The sequence below is a fragment of the Daphnia pulicaria genome, chromosome 6 (genome assembly GCF_021234035.1).
Source record: "Daphnia pulicaria isolate SC F1-1A chromosome 6, SC_F0-13Bv2, whole genome shotgun sequence".
NCBI classification, from domain to species: Eukaryota; Metazoa; Arthropoda; class Branchiopoda; order Diplostraca; family Daphniidae; genus Daphnia; species Daphnia pulicaria.
The window spans coordinates 11,631,101-11,649,070 of record NC_060918.1 but is presented as its reverse complement, the minus strand read 5'-3'; the positions used below and the strand labels follow the sequence as shown (position 1 = coordinate 11,649,070).

Sequence of the window (17,970 nt, the reverse complement as noted above, 5' to 3'; positions counted from 1 at the left end):
GCGTCCCAGGACGAACTATATGACAAATGGTGCTGCTGTGTGTGCTGTCTCGATTTTCTGGCGTGTTGCGGGTCTCCGTGTTCTTTGTTTTTTCGTGTCTCTCATTTGTCTGATTGACAGAATCCCCGGGGAATAGCCCAGGCCCTAAACCATTAGGATATCAGAATTGAAAGATTCCCCAAAATTAATGAGCAGAGATGGGGCCGTGTGTGTGTCTATACCATCAGCAGAGTCGTCGCCATGAAGAAGAAGGACCGAAAAAGTGGACTGCTCTCTGTGTCGCCGCCTGGATTCTTGCTTGTGTTATTGGGGATCATCTCTCTGCTGGGCATCTTGTGGAACAGATTGAGATGTGGTTTGCCTTTTCGGCGGGCCCAATAGATTTCCCTTCACAAAAGGAATGTACCATCAGACATCGGACGGCATTTAGATCCGTATATTTACCTTGTATCAAGATTGTGTCTGGACAGCTGTCCCCGTATAGGCCTAATCTTTGTCAAAAATTCAGTTCGTGACAAACGAGCTCATCGCTTCTCGAAATTTATGGAACGGAACTGCAGCATTCTTTTGCCGCAGACCAGCGGCGACCGATCAGTGAGCTGTGTGCGACCTATATCTCCTAATTTCTAGTCTTCCTTCTCTTCGCTTTGCATATAATACGGACCTTTGTCGTTCGATGAGAAAAATTCCTTCCTTTTTAATTGACGTTTAAAGGCAGTGGCACTGGCTGCTGCCCCTATACCAATACATGCGTCGCTAAGGTCGAGACTGAACGAACCCCGATCTTATTTTCTCCCCTTTCTTTTCCCCCCGGCATAGTTGACATTCTCCGTCGAAGGTTCTTTCAGTCCTTTTAGTCCGATAATAATAGAAGAATCTCATCCATCAGGAAAGAAAAAAAGGGGAGAACTTGACGACCAGTGATAGTACACACAAACACACATCACCCAAGTCTATACGGACTAACTCGTCTGCCCGTGGAGACTCGATTTATCCCCTCGACATTAGATCAGCGATGCCGACCTAGACGAACATCTCTCAGCAATAAGACCAAATAACGAGGAGGTGCCGGTGTGGCGGCAGATCCCTCTTATGGGTCAAAAAATTATGTTGTTGCACTTTGCTTGAAGTGTTTGAAAGTTCAATTATTTTCGAATGGGATGGTTTACCCACAGGAAAAGTAGTGAGGTAAAAAACAAAACAAGCCTGATCTGCAGTCGTTCGACAAATGAGATTCTGAGAAATAAACAAAAACGGAGAGAGAAAACAGTGGCAGTCAACCGCCTAGCTTTAAGGAATCAACATACTTCGTGACTACGTAACGGTTTATAATTAACGCCACCAAAAATTGTCGTATAGGAAAAATAGAGATCAATTTCGTCCCTACAAAAACGCTAAGAGAAAACAGTCCCAGTCAGTCGCATAGCTCAGCAAAAATCTTACTCCGTACTATGACACGAGTAATAACCAACGCCACCAAAAATTGTCACAAAGGAAGACTAGAGATCAATGTTGTCCTACCTTTATGCCTGGGAAATACAGCCAGGCATTCCACAAGTGCTCCATCCATCCTCTGAAGAGTTAAATGACACCAGACGGGATAGGGTAAAAAAGGGTGTCCTCGTGAATACACCCACATTCACATGGGCATACACGAGGACATTTAAAGAAAGGGGAAAAAAAGAGATCCGAAACTCGATTGACGTGAGTAGTTTTCCAATGCAATGGGATGCTTTTCATCTAAATAGAAATAAAAAATGGGTTACGAAAAAATATTGACAGAAACAACAAGTCAGGAAAAGTTGAGAATGAGATGGTGGTTAATTTCCATTATTGTTAATAAATGGTTTACATGTAACATGCACTGATGCAGGTAATGCAGCATTAAAACATCTAGTAGGTCGTAGGTCGATAAAAGTAAAGGAAATCATTACCCAATCAATGATCCTGATATTGTTGCTGACGAGAGGTAAACACTTGCACATGTAAAATTTGCATATTGTGTGATTATGATGGCTGGCACTGGCCTCAAATCTGCAAAAAAGAAAAAAAGGTTATAAATTGTATAAACAAACTGATGCCATATGCATCGACAGCAGGGCAATCACATGATAAATGCTAGTCAGAACTAACGTTTCACTAATTTGGAACAGGTTTAACTCTTCTATAGCTCCCAAAATCATGTTATTTGTATTCTTATTTTTATTTACCCGCTAAACAGCATGGAGTATGACGGTTATCAAAAACAAAAATATCTATGACAATATAAATCTTGAACTTTGTCTCTGACTTTTTCGAAACTTTTAACTCAACGAAAGCAGGTTACGACACTTGTCGAACTTTCTTCTAGTCAGCATTCTTACGATAATACGATATGGATAATTCGACAGAAGTTAGAAATGAAATAGTTAAAATAAATAAAAATCGAACTCCCCCCTCAAAATCCAAACCGCTCAAAAACGATGAGGGAATAAGTTTTAGTTGAAATCTAATACCATTTCTGTTTTCGTATGTTCCCCACCTCGACTGCCCCCCCCCCCCTCCACCCCAAAAAATCAACCCCTTCCCCAAATCCAAACCGCAAAAAACGATCAAAGCGATTTAATCGCCGGATGATCGGGATTATTTTCATATCAAACTGTTCGTCTCAACAAATTAATTGAACCCACGCTGGACGGACAAGATTCAAATAAAAATTTGCACAAAATCCGCAAATTGTCCGAAAACCCTGCGAAAATCCGCCCTTATAACACCCCCCTGGACCCTCTTGGAAGCCAAGAGGGAATAATCAGAAGCATCAGACAGAGGGTATCACCGGATGAATGACCGGCGTGAAATATAATTGTGTACAGACACACATAGTCTTGCGTCTAGTCTCTTAGCTCGTTCCCAATTGGAACCTCCCGCTCAATAAATAAAAAACAAACGAGCGGAGCCTCAGCAGCACGAGCGCTGCTGTTGCGTTATTTCTCATTTTTGTTTTCTCCCCACTGACATCGGACGCCCGCCGTCTATAGAGATGTGGAAACATCACGTCACAGACAGCGCAGAGCGTCGTGTGGAAAGACGGGAAAGAAGAAGAAGAAGAAGAAGAAAAAAATAAAACGGAAGACGAGCGAAGACGAGTCTTCAATATACACAAGTCTATACGAGCTGCCGATCGATTGATGGCTTTCGTCGACGACCTATAGGAGCTATTTTTTTTTTTTTCGGTTCGTGTGTTTCTTCTTCCCCTCCTTCCATCTCTCTCTCTCTTTTCTGCGACGCAACTCTCCGCGTCCGTCTGGGTGGCTGTCTGGCTAAGGGCGAAAAGAGCGCGCAGCTAAACAAACAAGTTCTTTTTCCTTCCGCGTCTTCTTGGTCCTCCTCCTACATACATAGACGTCGAGGAAGAAGAAGAAGAAATAGAGCGCACCGACGTCCTCTTTGAAAGCTATGGGCTATATGATGTGGGGTAGGACTCGATTTTTACGCGGTCTCTTTCTCTCTTTCGCCAGGACTTGTGGTAAACAAATTAGTCCGTATAGACTTGCTGGGATGCGCAACACTATATAGTCCGCGTCTATATGTTTGGGCGGGGAGGATGTGATGTTTTTTTTTGTTTTTTTTTTTCCTCGATTCTTCTTTCGTCGCTCTTTTCTTTTTTTAGGTGGAAGATATATTTCCCGTTTGGAGGGGCTGCATCCATTTGTTTCGGGTTGGATATTTTTTGCGCTCTCTTCTATGTTAGCGACTGGCGCGCGCGTGCTTCATTTCCGATTGTCCGCCCGTCTCGTCCTCTCATCTCTTCCGCTCTTTGCGCTATTCCGCATAGAGCAAAGTTGAGTACAGTCAGACATGGAGTGGGGGGGAAAAGAAAAAAAATTCCACCAGCCCATCATCATCATAAGGGGTCGTACTACGCAACGTATATCGATCGATAACAAGCTGAAACCGCCCTTTCATTTTTGCTCCTATCTTTTTCTCTGCTAGCTGCTGCGTGTGTGTGTGTGTGTGTCTGTTGGCTTTGATGGGGAAAAAAAATCTCATCTTTCTATTTCTATTCTTTTGCACTGACTCGTTTCCCCCCTTTTTCCCGTCCTAGGGGAGGCCTGCTATATGGGGTTATATAGTTCCTCTCTCTTTCTCTTTGGCCGATGCATCAACGAATTACGGATGGCTAAATACACTGTCATCAATGGATCTAACCTTCCTCCCCTCTCTCTCTCTCTCTCACACACACACACAGAAGGAGAGAGAGAGAAAGATTTAGGCTATATGCCTCTTTTACTTATTCTTGTGTGTGTGTGTGTGTCTTGTCCGCATATATAAGCAGGCATCACAAACGCATCCATTCGGTCCAGCCGCCCCGGAGAACCTGCGTGTGTGTATCTGGTCGCTTGGGTGGAGTAGCGTCGCGAGAACCGCCCGCCGAGTTGACCTCCGATCTCTCATCTGCTTCCTTTACCATGCAGAAAGACAAATAAAAAGAAAAAGAAAACCAAAAAAAAAAAAAGTTCCGCGTGTCGTCGCTATATCCTCCCTTTATTTTTTTTCCCCCTACCCAACCCTTTCTCCTATATAACCTAGTGTATATAAATAGTCTCTTCCAGTGAAACTCCTTTTTATTTTGTGCCAGCAAGAAAAAGAAGAATAAGACGTAGTCTACGACATCTAGCTCAATCGGGTCAATAAAATCCTTTGCAGCCTTTTAAAACGAACTCGTATTTCTATTCTTGTAATTCTCCAGGAGTATCAAACAATTGGATTTAACAATACAAGCGCTGGCGGCCTATATCTACCGTTTCAATGATGACATCAAATAAAGACGCTACTATAGATGTGGCGAGACTCAATCGCTTCGCCATATCCAGTAAAGAAAGGAGAAAAATATAAACTGGCGGATTTGTTTTAAAAAAAGGAATGAGTTGCTGCTGAATGGGGGGAGGGATGATGACTTTGGATATATATTCCTCTTCTTCTTCTCTCTACATTATGGATTCACTCCCCCTCCCCCTTTTAGCATTATTTGCTTTTGCTTTATTTGCCGTCCATCACACATCCTGGACCCAGATGGTCTCGTGTGTCGTGTCGTCCGCTGGATGGGATTTGTCATTCAATATCACAGGGCCATGAAATAGACGGAGAAAGAGGGGGGAGGGGATGTTCGTTCGTTCCGTTTCAAGGGGACGTCTGTTGGTGGCGGAGTTGGCGGGCGAAAAAAAAAGAAGCGTGATGCGTCCACCGCACGAACGGTATATACATATGAACCGGCCACCTCTTTAGGGTTTTCCGTCTGTCGAAATTTGTGTTTGCATGTGACGCGCGTTAATGTCAAGAGTTTTCTTGGACGGGCAGAGGAATAGAGAATTGTCAACCCCCTTATTCTCGCTAAACTCCCATCAGATGAACGTGTCGTCCCCTAATTGGCTATACCTGATAGTCCTGTCATCGCCGACTGTCTCATTGATATTCACCGTTCAACATCGACTCTTTTAGTACTTCTATAGGGGGCGTTATTAATGTTCTTCAGACCTAATATGTAGTCGTCGCAGTTCGTAGCCTAATAATAAAATATGTGGACCAGCCAGCCAGCGCACTAGCGCAGGGACTGGGACAAATACGTCATTTGAATACAATATGGGATCCAGTCGGTCGGTGAGGTCTATGTGCTGTTGGAACCCCATCCTACGCGCTTCGCCTCGTCACATGGCGAAATTGCGTGGGATGACAAATGTCTCGATCATAAAGGACTCACGGGAGTATTATCTCCTTGACATTTGGACAACAAGGGATTACTCGGAAATCGGGATTAAGGAGGAAATCTAAGAGTGCGCAACACTTGAGTTCATCCCTCTACATTTCTCCGCTCTCCTGTCGACTTTTTTTTCTTTTTCAACTTTTTCTATGTACTGTCCCCGAAGTTTCTTCCGCTTTGTTTCCTCAGAGAGTTTGGGTACCGAGTGCATCTTCCCATTCCAAATGAACCAGACAAACCCAGCAGACAGAGGGAGAGAGAGAGAAAGACGAATATAAGAGACAACAAGGAGGTGCCGGTGTGGCGGCAGGTCTCTGTCTTGGTAAAAAAAATTGTCTTGTTGCACTTTGCTTCAAACGTTCAAAATATTTTCGAATGCGATGGTTAAGTTGTGAGGTAAAAAACAAACAAAAACAAGCCTGATCTGCGACAAATGAGATTTTTAGTGAACCCTGACTGAGAAAAAATAAAAACGGAGAGAGAAAATAGTTGCATTCAACCGCCTACAAGCTCACAAATAAACTCCGTTACTAATATCTAACGATTGATGATCAACGCCACCAAAAATTGTCCAAAAGGAAGACTAGAGATCAATGTTGTCCTACCTTTATGCCTGGGAAATACAGCCAGGCATCTACAGTTGCTCAAAAAGTCAAAATCCAGCATCGGCTGAAGAGTCAAATCACACCACCAGACGGGATAGGGTAAAAAGGGTGTCACACCCACATTCATATGTGCGTACAGCCGTACACGGAGGAAAAGAGAACTTGATTGCCAATGCATTCGATTGAATTCCAATGCAATGGAATGCTTTTTATCTAAAAAAAAAGTAGAAAATGGGTTACGAAAAAAAAAAATATTGACAGAAACAACAAGTCAGGATGAGTAGATATTGAGACACTGGGTAAACCCTATTATTGTTAATAAATGGAAGAATTTAAGGTTTAAATGTAATACACTGCATTGATGCAGGTAATGCAACATAAAAATATCTATCAGGTCATGCAGAAGTAAAAGTAACGAAAATCATTACCCAAGCAATGATCCTGAGATTGTTGCTGGTCACAGTTCAACAACTGCACAAGAAAAACTTGCATATTGTGTGGTTGTGATGGCTGGCTCTGGTCTCAAATCTGCAAAAAAGAAAAAGGTTACATAGTGCAAACAAACTGATGCCAGGGATCGACAGCCTGGGGCTTACATGATGTTTGCTAGTCAGAACTCAGGAAGTAACATTTCACAAATTTGGAACAGGTCTTCTATAACTCCCACAATCATTCTATTTGTATTCGTAGTTTTATTTACCCGCCAAACAGCATGAAGTATGACGATTTTAAAAAACAAATAATCTCTAGAACTTTTTCGAAATTTTTAACTTATCGAAAGCAGACGACACTTGTCTAATTTTCTTCTAATCAGCATCCTTCCTTACGATTAAATATTTAAATACGATATCGATAGAAATGTAAAAAATGATAAAAAAATGAAATCGACCACACCTTTATTTGTCGTTCGCTATGGCGCGGTCGGATTTAATTTGATTTCTTAGACGCATTTTGTTTGTTTTTAACGTGGCTGGTTTATGTGTGCGTGCCGTGTTTGTTCCAACTTGATTTTTATCTTCGGTCACACGGCCGTGCAGAGAGAAGGAACGACTATTCACTTATGTTTTTATGTGTTCCCTCCACTTGTTTCTTTTATTTCTATCGGAGGAACTGCAGGGAACAGCGGGGGAGCAACAGCGGGAGCAAAGTAAATACGTAAAAAAAAGTAACAACAAGAACAGGACACGACTCAAATAAAAAAATAAATAGGAAAAAGCAAAACACACACAACAGCGCACACCAATAAGTTTTATACAAGTAGGACCAAGAAGTACAAAAGCGCATTGTCGAGTTCTCCGTGTGTATATTTTTGTTCTTGTTTTTTTTTTCTCTTTTAGGTTCGTTACTAACCTCATCGGTACATTAAGTGTGCAGGACTACATTTTATACTATGCACCGATGTGTAGTCTATCAGTCTATACAAGATAGATACACACACAAATATCAAGCCCAGACATAGAGAGAGAGAGAGAGTAGTATAGACGGGCGGCCCAGCAGCCGGCCAAGCAGACGGCTATTTAGCGCGACCGCATTTCTGCTGGTGGTGTTTGATGTAATGAAATACTACGTCGTTACGGACACCATGAGTCCATGACTGCGTACGGCAACAGCCGTCCAGGCGGGTAATCAAACTCCACTCCCTGTGTGCCATGTACATGCATATAGCCACAGCACCACATATATGCATTCGTAATATAAATGGATGATATATCGACGTGTTTTCTCTCTCTCTCTCTCTCTCTCTCTCTCTCTCTTTCTCTCCTTTAATATTACGAGTGCTGTTGTGTGTCTCTAAAAGATATGAATACATTTATATGCAGTAAACATGGCGCAGAACGGAGCATATGACATGGGCAAAAGGACGCGGAAGAAAGAAAAGGCGACCAAAACGATCAAAACGGATGGACATTGAGGGAGAAAACTCGGCTGGCGGCTCATTGCCATCTCAGTCACTGTATAAATCAAACGGACACACAAATCACTGGACGCAGTTGTGCAGCCACAACTATAAGAGTTATATATATATATGTATAGGAGGGTTCTTATTATATTCACGCTCCTTCTTGATTCTCATTTCTCTTCGTTTTCTTTCTTCCTCTTTCGGTTCGTGGGGTAATAATAACGAGAAACCCATGCTTATATAAGTTATAGAACTATATATGCTAAGACACCATACTCGAATAACAAAGGGATTTTTTTTTCAGCCGTCGCGAGTGGCATTATAAGCAAAAGGGCATGTCATGTTAGTCACCATGCCTATATATGCTCCTGAGCCGGTTTTATTGTGCGGACGCGCCAATTCAAATTGGTCTTGTATTCTCTCTTACACATCATGTCTTTCTAGTTGTGTTTAAGTATAGGGGTGATTTTAAGCTATTCACCAAGGATTTTCAAGGCAACGATAGTGCATAGCTGCAACACACGAAAAAGAGAGAACACATCGCACTCCCGCTTATAGAATCGAAGGTAATTTTGGTTTAATAGAGGTTGCGAATGTATCGCTCGTCTGCTTCATCTTATATTGTACTGCTCAATGTATCCAACTTACCCTTATTAATACCTAGCGGGTAGATCTCTCGACTGGCAGGTGCCACGCACCGACGACATCACCCTGAAATTTACATACGTAATAGTATTAAAGCTAAAACAGCAGACGCTCTTAATGTCTTCCTCTTTATTGTCAAATTTACCAAGTCCGTCCTTGGAAAACATTCGAATGCCAAAATGTACACTGACTTGCGGTCGATTCATCAAATTAAATTTGCGCGATCCTACAAATGGAACTACACATAATAGCTGCTGGGGCTAATATGCTTCCTTTAAAAAAAAAAATTATTTTGGAGTGGTGTGTAGAGGCTATATACACGACTCGATTACTCCCAAATCTCAACGGACGTCAGCTCATTGGCGCTCTCATTATAACTTCGGCACATTATCCAAACGCCGCGCTTTATATTGTGGTTGTGGCGGAGGACCACATCATCAAGATTTCCAGCTTAGAAACAAAATCATAAAAACTCGTTTTTTGTCCCAGCAAAGGCCATCATGCATGCAACTAACTCTTTTTTCTCTCTTTCCGCTCATGCGAGTCCCTCAACCCCATCCCTCCCTGCATTGATCCCGTCTCTCCCTAATATCCGCAGAGCAGTATATAGTACCCAAGTACTTGCTAATGATATACTTAAGCTCTCTATTTATTTCTTTACCGAACGATATGAATGGTGTTGACTAAATGTATATGATCACAGCAGCTACACAATAAACAAAAAGAATAAAATATGGCGAAAGATAAATAGAAAACGAGGAAGGAAGTGCTGGCGCAGCAGAACCGAGCAGAACAGACAACTCATAGTAGAATAAAGTTTCTTATTTCCGTGCGGTTGTTTTGGAACTTTTTTCGTTGACGTTCTTATATAATACATTGTATATATGTGCTGCTGGACAATACCGATTGATATGAATATTCCCCTTGACATTCCGGCTTAAGTATTATACGCTGGACATGTAGTGGAGACATATATAAGATCGATGGGAGTGCTGTGACCACAATGACATCGGTGTACATGTATACTCGGCAGTAAGTGTATACAGTTGCACAACAACTTTAGACAGCAGAACAACAAAAAATAAAAGGGAAAGAACAAAACGGAGAGAGAGCCATAGAAGATCATATTATGATTCTTTTCTCATTCAATAACTTTGAAAGTCCTTTTGCTTCCTTACTATATATATGTGTGGGCTTTCCTATACACTAGTTTGGGTTTTTAGTATAAATGTCTGGCGCATTTCTTTTTTTCGGCTGTCGCCTATCGGATAACGCCAGACAGAAGACCGAGAGTCACGCAAAAGGGATCAACAAACTTGCAGCATTAGGTTGGACGTGGTACGTATGGTATTTCTCACCCTTTACTATACAAAGTAGACACACACACACTCCTTACTGGGCTAGACGTTCGTACTGTACTGACTAGGGGTACCAATCTATCGACAATGTAATCTAGTAAAGTGGATTATTGCGAGAACACGAGAAAAAAGGGGATAAAAACTAAACAAGGACATTGTATGTAGCTAAAACCATTAGGGTGTACGTTGTATTGGGTAATAGGAGCGTATAATATAGGAGCCAATTCGAATGGATCATCAGTCATCACCCAGCATAGTCTTCTCCGGTCTTCTTCCGCTTCTATACATACGCTCATTTCTCTTTTCATTAATACGATTTCTATGGTTACGTCTGTCTACATTCTTTGAATCTCAACTGGAAAAGCTGCTGCTATTAGCCAGGAAAAGGGAGGCAACAGCATTCGGCCTAAAACTTAACGAATACACCAACGAGCACTCAAATCGAATGACAGCACGCGAATTAGTTAGTTAATCAGCATCTAGTGCCGTGGTATATAATACTCTTTTGGTGATGGGTATTTTGGGACAAATATTTCTTTTATTATTCAAACTTATTCGGCAAAGAAAAAAAAAACAGAGAGAGAATCCCGGAGTCCTTAGAAATTCCGCAGAGCCGCATATTTATTATCGCAAGCTTCTGGGGGAACACGGGGGGGAAATGTTTAGAAACACGGTGTATACACAGAAGAAGCGCTTAATAACCGGAGGGGAGTACCTGTTATCAGGGATTTATTATTAGATTCGATCTTCCAATAGAAAGAGTCGCTAAATAAGATTCATGAAGCCCTACGAATGATGTAAGCGTCAACTAGAGAAGCCGAATCACAGAGCATATATAATATTGCATAACTGATTGCGTTTTCCTAGCGTTTATAGATTGTGGCGCGGATTATTATTTGGAATAATAGAAAAAAAAAGGATGATTTGAAACCGCAAAAAGTCAATAGCCTGCCGAAAATAACCCTTCCCACTGAACAAAAATAGGAATGAAAAATAATAATAAAAAAAAAATCACGAAAAATGATAATAATAAAAAAAAAAAAAAATCACGAAATCGAACGGAAAATAAAAACAGAAAATCTCCCAAAGAAAAGTCTGTGACCGGAACCAGTTGTGCTGATCTTCTTGGAAGTCCCCGGGTTTCACAGTTTCCTTCCAAATACAAGAGAAAAGAGACGCATAGCAACAACAAGCAACGGAACGGAGACCCAACGGTATATGCAGCACCAGCAGCAGCAGAAAGAAAAGAGAAAGAGACCACCTGTGTGTGTGTGGCTTTCATTTTAATTGGAAAGACACAGATAGAGAAATACAACCCCCAAAAAATGGACAAGAACAACAGCAACCTCTCCTTTCAAAAATGAAAAAAAGAAGAAAAAAGAAAACCTCCACCAGCCAGTGCTGCACTCTAATTTAATCACAACACGCATGCGGTGGTTTCCTCGTTCTGGATCTATACTATACCACGTACATAAATGCGGAGGCTTTATTTAGGAAAAGAAGGAAACGGGGGGAAGAATTATAGAGAAATCATCGAAACAATAAGACCTGTTACTTGTTAGATACATTACCGTGTACAGACTACATACATATCTACTCCCAAAGGGAACGCATTTGGGTGTATAGATAGATATACTTACCATCTGCTGCCGTTTACAATTTCTTTCGTTTTTTTGTGTTTTCTTTCCTTTTTGTTTCTAAAATCCAAGATAATGATAGACGCACGCAGTAACTGTTTTGGGGGCTCTTCGCTCTTCTATATACCGCTATTTTACCACCAAATTCAATAACGATCAGAGAAGGTCTAATGGATAGGTAAGATGGGACAATTGGGACATTGTGTCATTTTCACAAAAATTCATTTGTTTTTTGGTCTGTTGTTGTTCTTGGGTGGTTCGGCAGAAGAAACCCCGTCATCAGCAATTAAATATCATGGCTTGGGGGACGTTATTACCTCCCTTTTTTGTTCCCCCCTGTTTGTTTTCGGTCATTTTCTTCTTCTCCGCGCGCGGTTTAAAGAGTCGGCGACCACCTCTGATAAGGATATAGTACGTATACGAAGAAGAGTTATTTGATTGTTTGTCAACTGCCATTGGCAGCATGTACAGGAGATTACGAGGACTCGATGAACGGTTTACCGTGTATTGTTGTCGCGTACACCAGCCAAAGGTCTCTTGAAGCATATATGTCAAGATCTCGCTTTTATTCTCCTTCTTCCGAGTCCATTCGGAAGAACGAAGGTTGTTGAGAGTGAACGAAAGGTTATTGTGTGTAAACCTCCCAGAGGGAAAAGGAAGGAAGAAAGGGATGCTATACAATAATAATGATAGCAGCAGCAACAACAACAACCAAAATGAGTGGCGCAGAAGGCGTATACGCCAGCGCGCGCGCGTCCGTGCGACAGCTGGCGCAAAACTTTAACATTTTTTAAAATTCGTTTGTAACCCCCGCGCCCTTGCCGCTTCTCAGCGAGGTAATACAAAGTAGAGGAGGAGGGATAAAGTCCGTTTTTTTTGTCCGGCGTGACCGACTTAGAGCGTATTATCCCTCTCCCCCCCCCCCCCCCCCCATATGAACACAACTCACCCAACGCATCGTCTATATTTGAGAGCTACTTTCTTCAACTCTCTGCTGCTGGCGAGCGTCTGCTGCGTGCTTTGGAGGATGGAGGAGCTGCTGCAGACCCAAGTTCTTGTGTAAATTATAGGAGAAAAGGTGGGGGAGAGGTTTTTTGAGGAGCAGGTGCGAACCTTAGACAGCTCTCGGCATCTGGGCTTTTGGACCTTGATGGAGGTCGTAGGCGGCTGGTGGTTGTGGTTTGTGCCGGATCGCGGAGAGGGGAACAACATTCAGTCGTCTCCGAAAGAACAAAACAAAAGGAAGAAAAACGTCGAAGAAAAGAAAAGCAATATACGTATATAGAGGGAGAGAGGGACTGTGCACAGTAGAAAGTGTGCAAGGGCACGAGTCTTTACATTCTCTTCCCCATTCGTCGTCGTCCCTCTTCTATTTGACGTAACGCAAGATGAGACGCGCAACAGCAGCTGCCTGTACACTTCTTCTCCTTCTCCTTATTCATTTTCGTCTTCCTCTTTTCAAAAAAAGCCAAATCGACAAAGAAGCCGAAGAGCATTGAAGAGCGTAAACGACCGAAAAAAAAAAAGAAAGAAAGAAAGAAGGGACTCAACAAAAGATTTAAATGGACGAAACGAGAATCTCTGGTCTTTTTTTTTCTATTTAATCGTTTTCTTTCCCTTCAACTGCGCGTACAGCCTATTGCGTATACATAAGCCTACTCTGGTTAGAGCCAGCACGAAAGCCGAACTAAAAATAACCCAAGGAAGAAGAAGAAGAAAGAACCTTACGAATTTTTTCCGGATGACTTTCCATCCATCAAAGTTGACAAGACTCTCGGGTCATCGTGATACGTTTCCCCCTTACGACAACGTGCAGCAGCATTAGAGACCTATAGTACCTGTGCTGTATAGAAGGGGGAATAAATGGGAAGATGGAGATGGATAGAGCTGGCATGGAAGGAGACGGCAACAAAGTGGGGCAAACAGCAGCGCACAAGAAGAAGAAAAAAAAGAAAAAAGTCAGAGAGCACCGAGCGCGTCTTGATGCATTTCATCCAATTAAGACCACGAAGATTTAGACGTCATATGATGCTGTTGCTAGGCTGAGGCTCTTTTGCCACGTCTTGCCCGTCTCTAGGCGGCCATAGTCGGGGCAAGGCAACCGAGAGTGAGATAGGACGAGAGGAATGTGAGTGCGGTCAGAACCGAAAAACCGAATAGAATAACCAGCAGGAATCAAAAGAAAAAGACTAAAGAGATAAACTAAAAAAAAAAAAAAAAAAAAAAAAAACTGAAAAATAAGAAACAAAATTAGGGCAGTCGCCCTTATTCCATATGCTGCGCATCAATATAATCTAAGACGCTCTGCTGACTGTTGTCGGGCGAATCGGTATTGATGAGGAGGAGGGAAAGAGAAACTCCTTCATTTGATGGGTCACAGGCCTGAACCATTGAAACCCCCCCCCCCCCCTCAAGTTCCATCTCCATCATCACCCGCCGCCACAGACGATTTTCCAAATGGGGTTATTAAATAGCCATTTTCTTCTTTTCTCCCCTCGTCTATAGTCTCTCCGACTCGCAGCCGTCCCTCACCCAGCCCTCTCATAGAACGAGAAGCAATGTGTTATCGTGACTATCCGATATGCAGTCGTCCAGCAGACATCATTCATCAGCAACCAATTGGATGAATTTTCAGCTCCCTTCTTCTCTCTTTCACCGTCTGTCTTTGATGAGCGAAAGCCAAAACGAAAACAACAAGGGCCACATATTATTATTATATCTGCGACTTGTATGATTGCGTACATATAGGGGAGCAACCGCAGGCAACACACGTCTCTGCGACGCTTCATTGATTTTAACTACGCACACAAAAAGAGCGAGTTAATGTATACGACAGATACACAGCGAGACGAGAGGGGAATAAAACAAAAGCTCGAAAATATAATAGGACATGTATAAAGAGGGAGGTGGTTGTGTGCCGTCGCTCTGCTGCAGTTGTGTGAAATTACGTTATGGAAGTGAAGTGAGAGTCGTTGGGGGGTCCAAAATCGACACAGAGGGAAGTCGTGACGACGACGGCCCTCGCCAATTTCTCATTCTGTCTCCTGTTTGTTTGTTTTTCCTATTTCTCCGACTCTACTGGCGCTCAGCCCTCCCCCCTCCCCCACCTCATCTACCCGTAATATTTCTTTTCACTTCTCGTTGACAAATGTATTAATCAGCGGTTATTTAGCGGTTATCGCAGCGCCGAAAGATGACGGCAAGATAAATAAACAAAAAACGACAAGGAAGGAACCCAGTGCGGACAAAAAAAAGGCCAAAGAAAAAAGGGAAAAAGCTGCTGGTGGTTAGTTGGTGCTGCTGCTGTGCTGCATGTTTTGTATAAGCAGTGGCTTCTGTGATGATGCCGGACGTTATGCATCTCTGTCACATAGAAGACGACCGGCCCGCAGCCCCCTTCTCTCTCTCCTGCTCGTTTCCCGTGCTGATGCGCGTATACATATAACAAGAAATCATATCGTTCGAGATGAGCTAGGGGTGATGGCGTCGGACGAGCAGAAACCGCGCAATATAAATTCGAAGGGGAAGGGACAGTTTTCGGTTGAGCCTCGTTGACTCTCAAACATTCATCGCCGCACATACCCGCAAAAAAGACAACACCATGCACACATGGCTGAATCATAAGAATAAATGCCGTTTAGTTTCCGAGAGAAAACAAAAAGTAGCTACTACTACAAAAGGCTAAATAATATAGGACTCTAAACAATAATCTGCGGGCAAATCGGATGTATTACATTACATATAGACTGATGTATATACACTAATATGATGGGTGTAGCGCGCAATGTGCTGCTGGTGCACGGTAGTGCGTGAATGATGAGTTTCTTTCGGTTTGGGTCTTGATTGTTTTTAGCCGACCGAGCTGTTTGAGTTATAGCTCTCGTTATGTGAAGCGAATACTACATGGGCCAGGCCAGCAGAGGGTCGCCTACTGGCGCGAAGACGACGGATTGTTTCTTCGGCCGCAACGGGCGGCGGCAACGGGCGGCGGTGACGGCCAGCGCCTCCGTAGACGACCCGATAGACGCAAAAGGAAATAGAAGAGGGGGTCTCTTATTTGATATTTCATCTGAGATCTACTACTCGTACGTATTTCGAGTATATAGTAGCTGGTAGAAACCGCGCCAGTCCTCATTGGGGGGGTTCGATAAAATTTCAACCAAAAAAAGGCAACAAAACACCGCGGCGGCGGCGGCGGTTGTGCCACAGCGCCACGTGCTGTGCTGTGCCGTGTGGACGGCGGCTCGCTTGCTTTTTCCAACTTGGAAATCTTTGGCAGGTCAAACACTCGGTCCGACCGCATCGAATGAATATTTCAATAGGGACGCACATATGCCATCATCATAACACATCCAGCAGCGGCGGCGGCGACTATAGAGCGCGACTTTCCTATCGATCGCCGTGCATCTTTTAAGCATTCTGCACGCATGGAGAATGGGGCCCTATCCGCCTCCGTGTCGCAAAGGCGTATTTGTTCGCTTTACATCGACTCCGCTCGCAGTCTCGCCATATTTTATAGACAACGCTCGCATCTCTCTTCCCTCGGTTATACACACACACGCATCAGCGCTAATGGTCGTTGTGTCTGCTGCTGGCTTGTGCTTCACGTGAGTGTAATATCCTTTCTCGGTTGCTATATGCGAGAGGAGGAAATGTTGCGCAACCTTCACCGCCGCGTCCCTCTTGTTATTCCGTACTGATTTCGTCCGTCTTTCGCATGGGCGCTGCTGCTGCTGGCCGCTGCCTATTGCTTATTTCATGCCGTTTCTCCTGATTGTCGTGATATGAGCGGCTCCTTACACATCGCAAAAGAATCCTTCCACTTTTAATGACGCAACCATAAGTCAACGTAACGTATTACACACGTGAGTTTCCCCGGCCTGCCCATCTTATATACATACGCAGCGTAATCGTTGTGTGCTGCTGTCTAGACGACATATCGTCGCTTTTCGTTTGCGGATAATAGAGAGACATAATAAATACATGATTTTTCCATTTTCACGTTTGGCGTACATTTTTTGGGGTTTTTTTTTTGTTTTCACACGACTCCCTTTTATATTTTCCTCCCCGTGTTGTCTAGTCGACCACCCACCGACGGCCCGGCTGATAGAGAGGAGCCTTGTATTTTTTGTTTGTTTGTTTTTTTTTCTTTCTCAGCGTCTCGGTCAACTGAATTTCTATAATATACTAGACACTCGTGAAGTGAAACTACTACTACCATCATTACACAGGTACGGGCTGCTGCTCCTTTTATGAACGTGTCTATCTCTCTTGTAAAAGTATAGAAAAAAAAAGGGGAGAATAAAAGAAGGGAGAAAAGATGTGGTGGTGGTGGTGGCCGGTGGCTAGCAACCAACATCAACTTAGCAACAATATAACAACAACAAGGGAATGGAAGACAAGACGTGCTGCACGACACGGAGTCGGGGGGTATACAGAAAACAACAAAAACACGACCGCGTCAGAACCAACACACATATAGACATGCCATCATGCGAGCAATGAATTGCGTGGGAAAACAATTTCTAAAAAAAAAGAAAAAAAAAAAATTCTAAAGAAAAATATGAGTCAAAACAAAAGAGATACATCTCTCTCTCTTTTTTTTCCCGGCCCCTTAGTGGGAGACAATTGACTCGTCGTCCGTTTCCAGGAAAACAAAATAATCAATTTCTCCGACTTTTGAAAAACAAACAAACAAACAAAAACAAACAAAAAAACAAAGTAGACATTCCTAAATGCGTTCAGATATTGGCTTTCTTTGAATTTCTTCGGTCGCTTTTTACATTCGTTATCTCAAACCTTTTCATGTGTGAGCAAAGCGACCGTTGCTCCGTATAGAGCGCGGAGTCACGTCTATATACTCATGTGTCTCCTAACTCGTTTGGTTGCTATCTCGGGTCATTTCTTTGGCAGGAAGGCTATATACACTCCGACCACCAGCTCCGCGTCCACTCCAAAGAGGCAAAGGAGAAATAAAACATGTAGAACAAGTCGAAGAAAACATAGAAATCAAGAGAGAAATTAATGGGGAAACTCTGCTACTTATTTGAAGCCCAGCACATATTCATATATACATATAGGGGGTGGG

At 42.9% G+C, this 17,970-nt stretch overlaps 1 long non-coding RNA gene across 2 annotated transcripts; it reads right to left on the bottom strand.

Annotated features, from left to right (window-relative positions):
• Positions 1-230: 230 nt before the first annotated feature.
• LOC124341702 lies at positions 231-7,027 on the bottom strand. 2 transcript variants are annotated; one of them, XR_006918572.1, is made up of 3 exons: positions 6,939-7,027; positions 6,771-6,870; positions 231-1,740 (listed from the first exon to the last, which is right to left on the bottom strand). It is a non-coding gene; the product is annotated as an uncharacterized LOC124341702 (long non-coding RNA). The 2 variants fall into 2 exon arrangements; XR_006918571.1 differs by lacking the exon at positions 6,939-7,027 and adding an exon at positions 4,544-4,549 and having other exon boundaries at positions 6,771-6,903.
• Between the last annotated feature and the right edge of the window lie 10,943 nt (positions 7,028-17,970).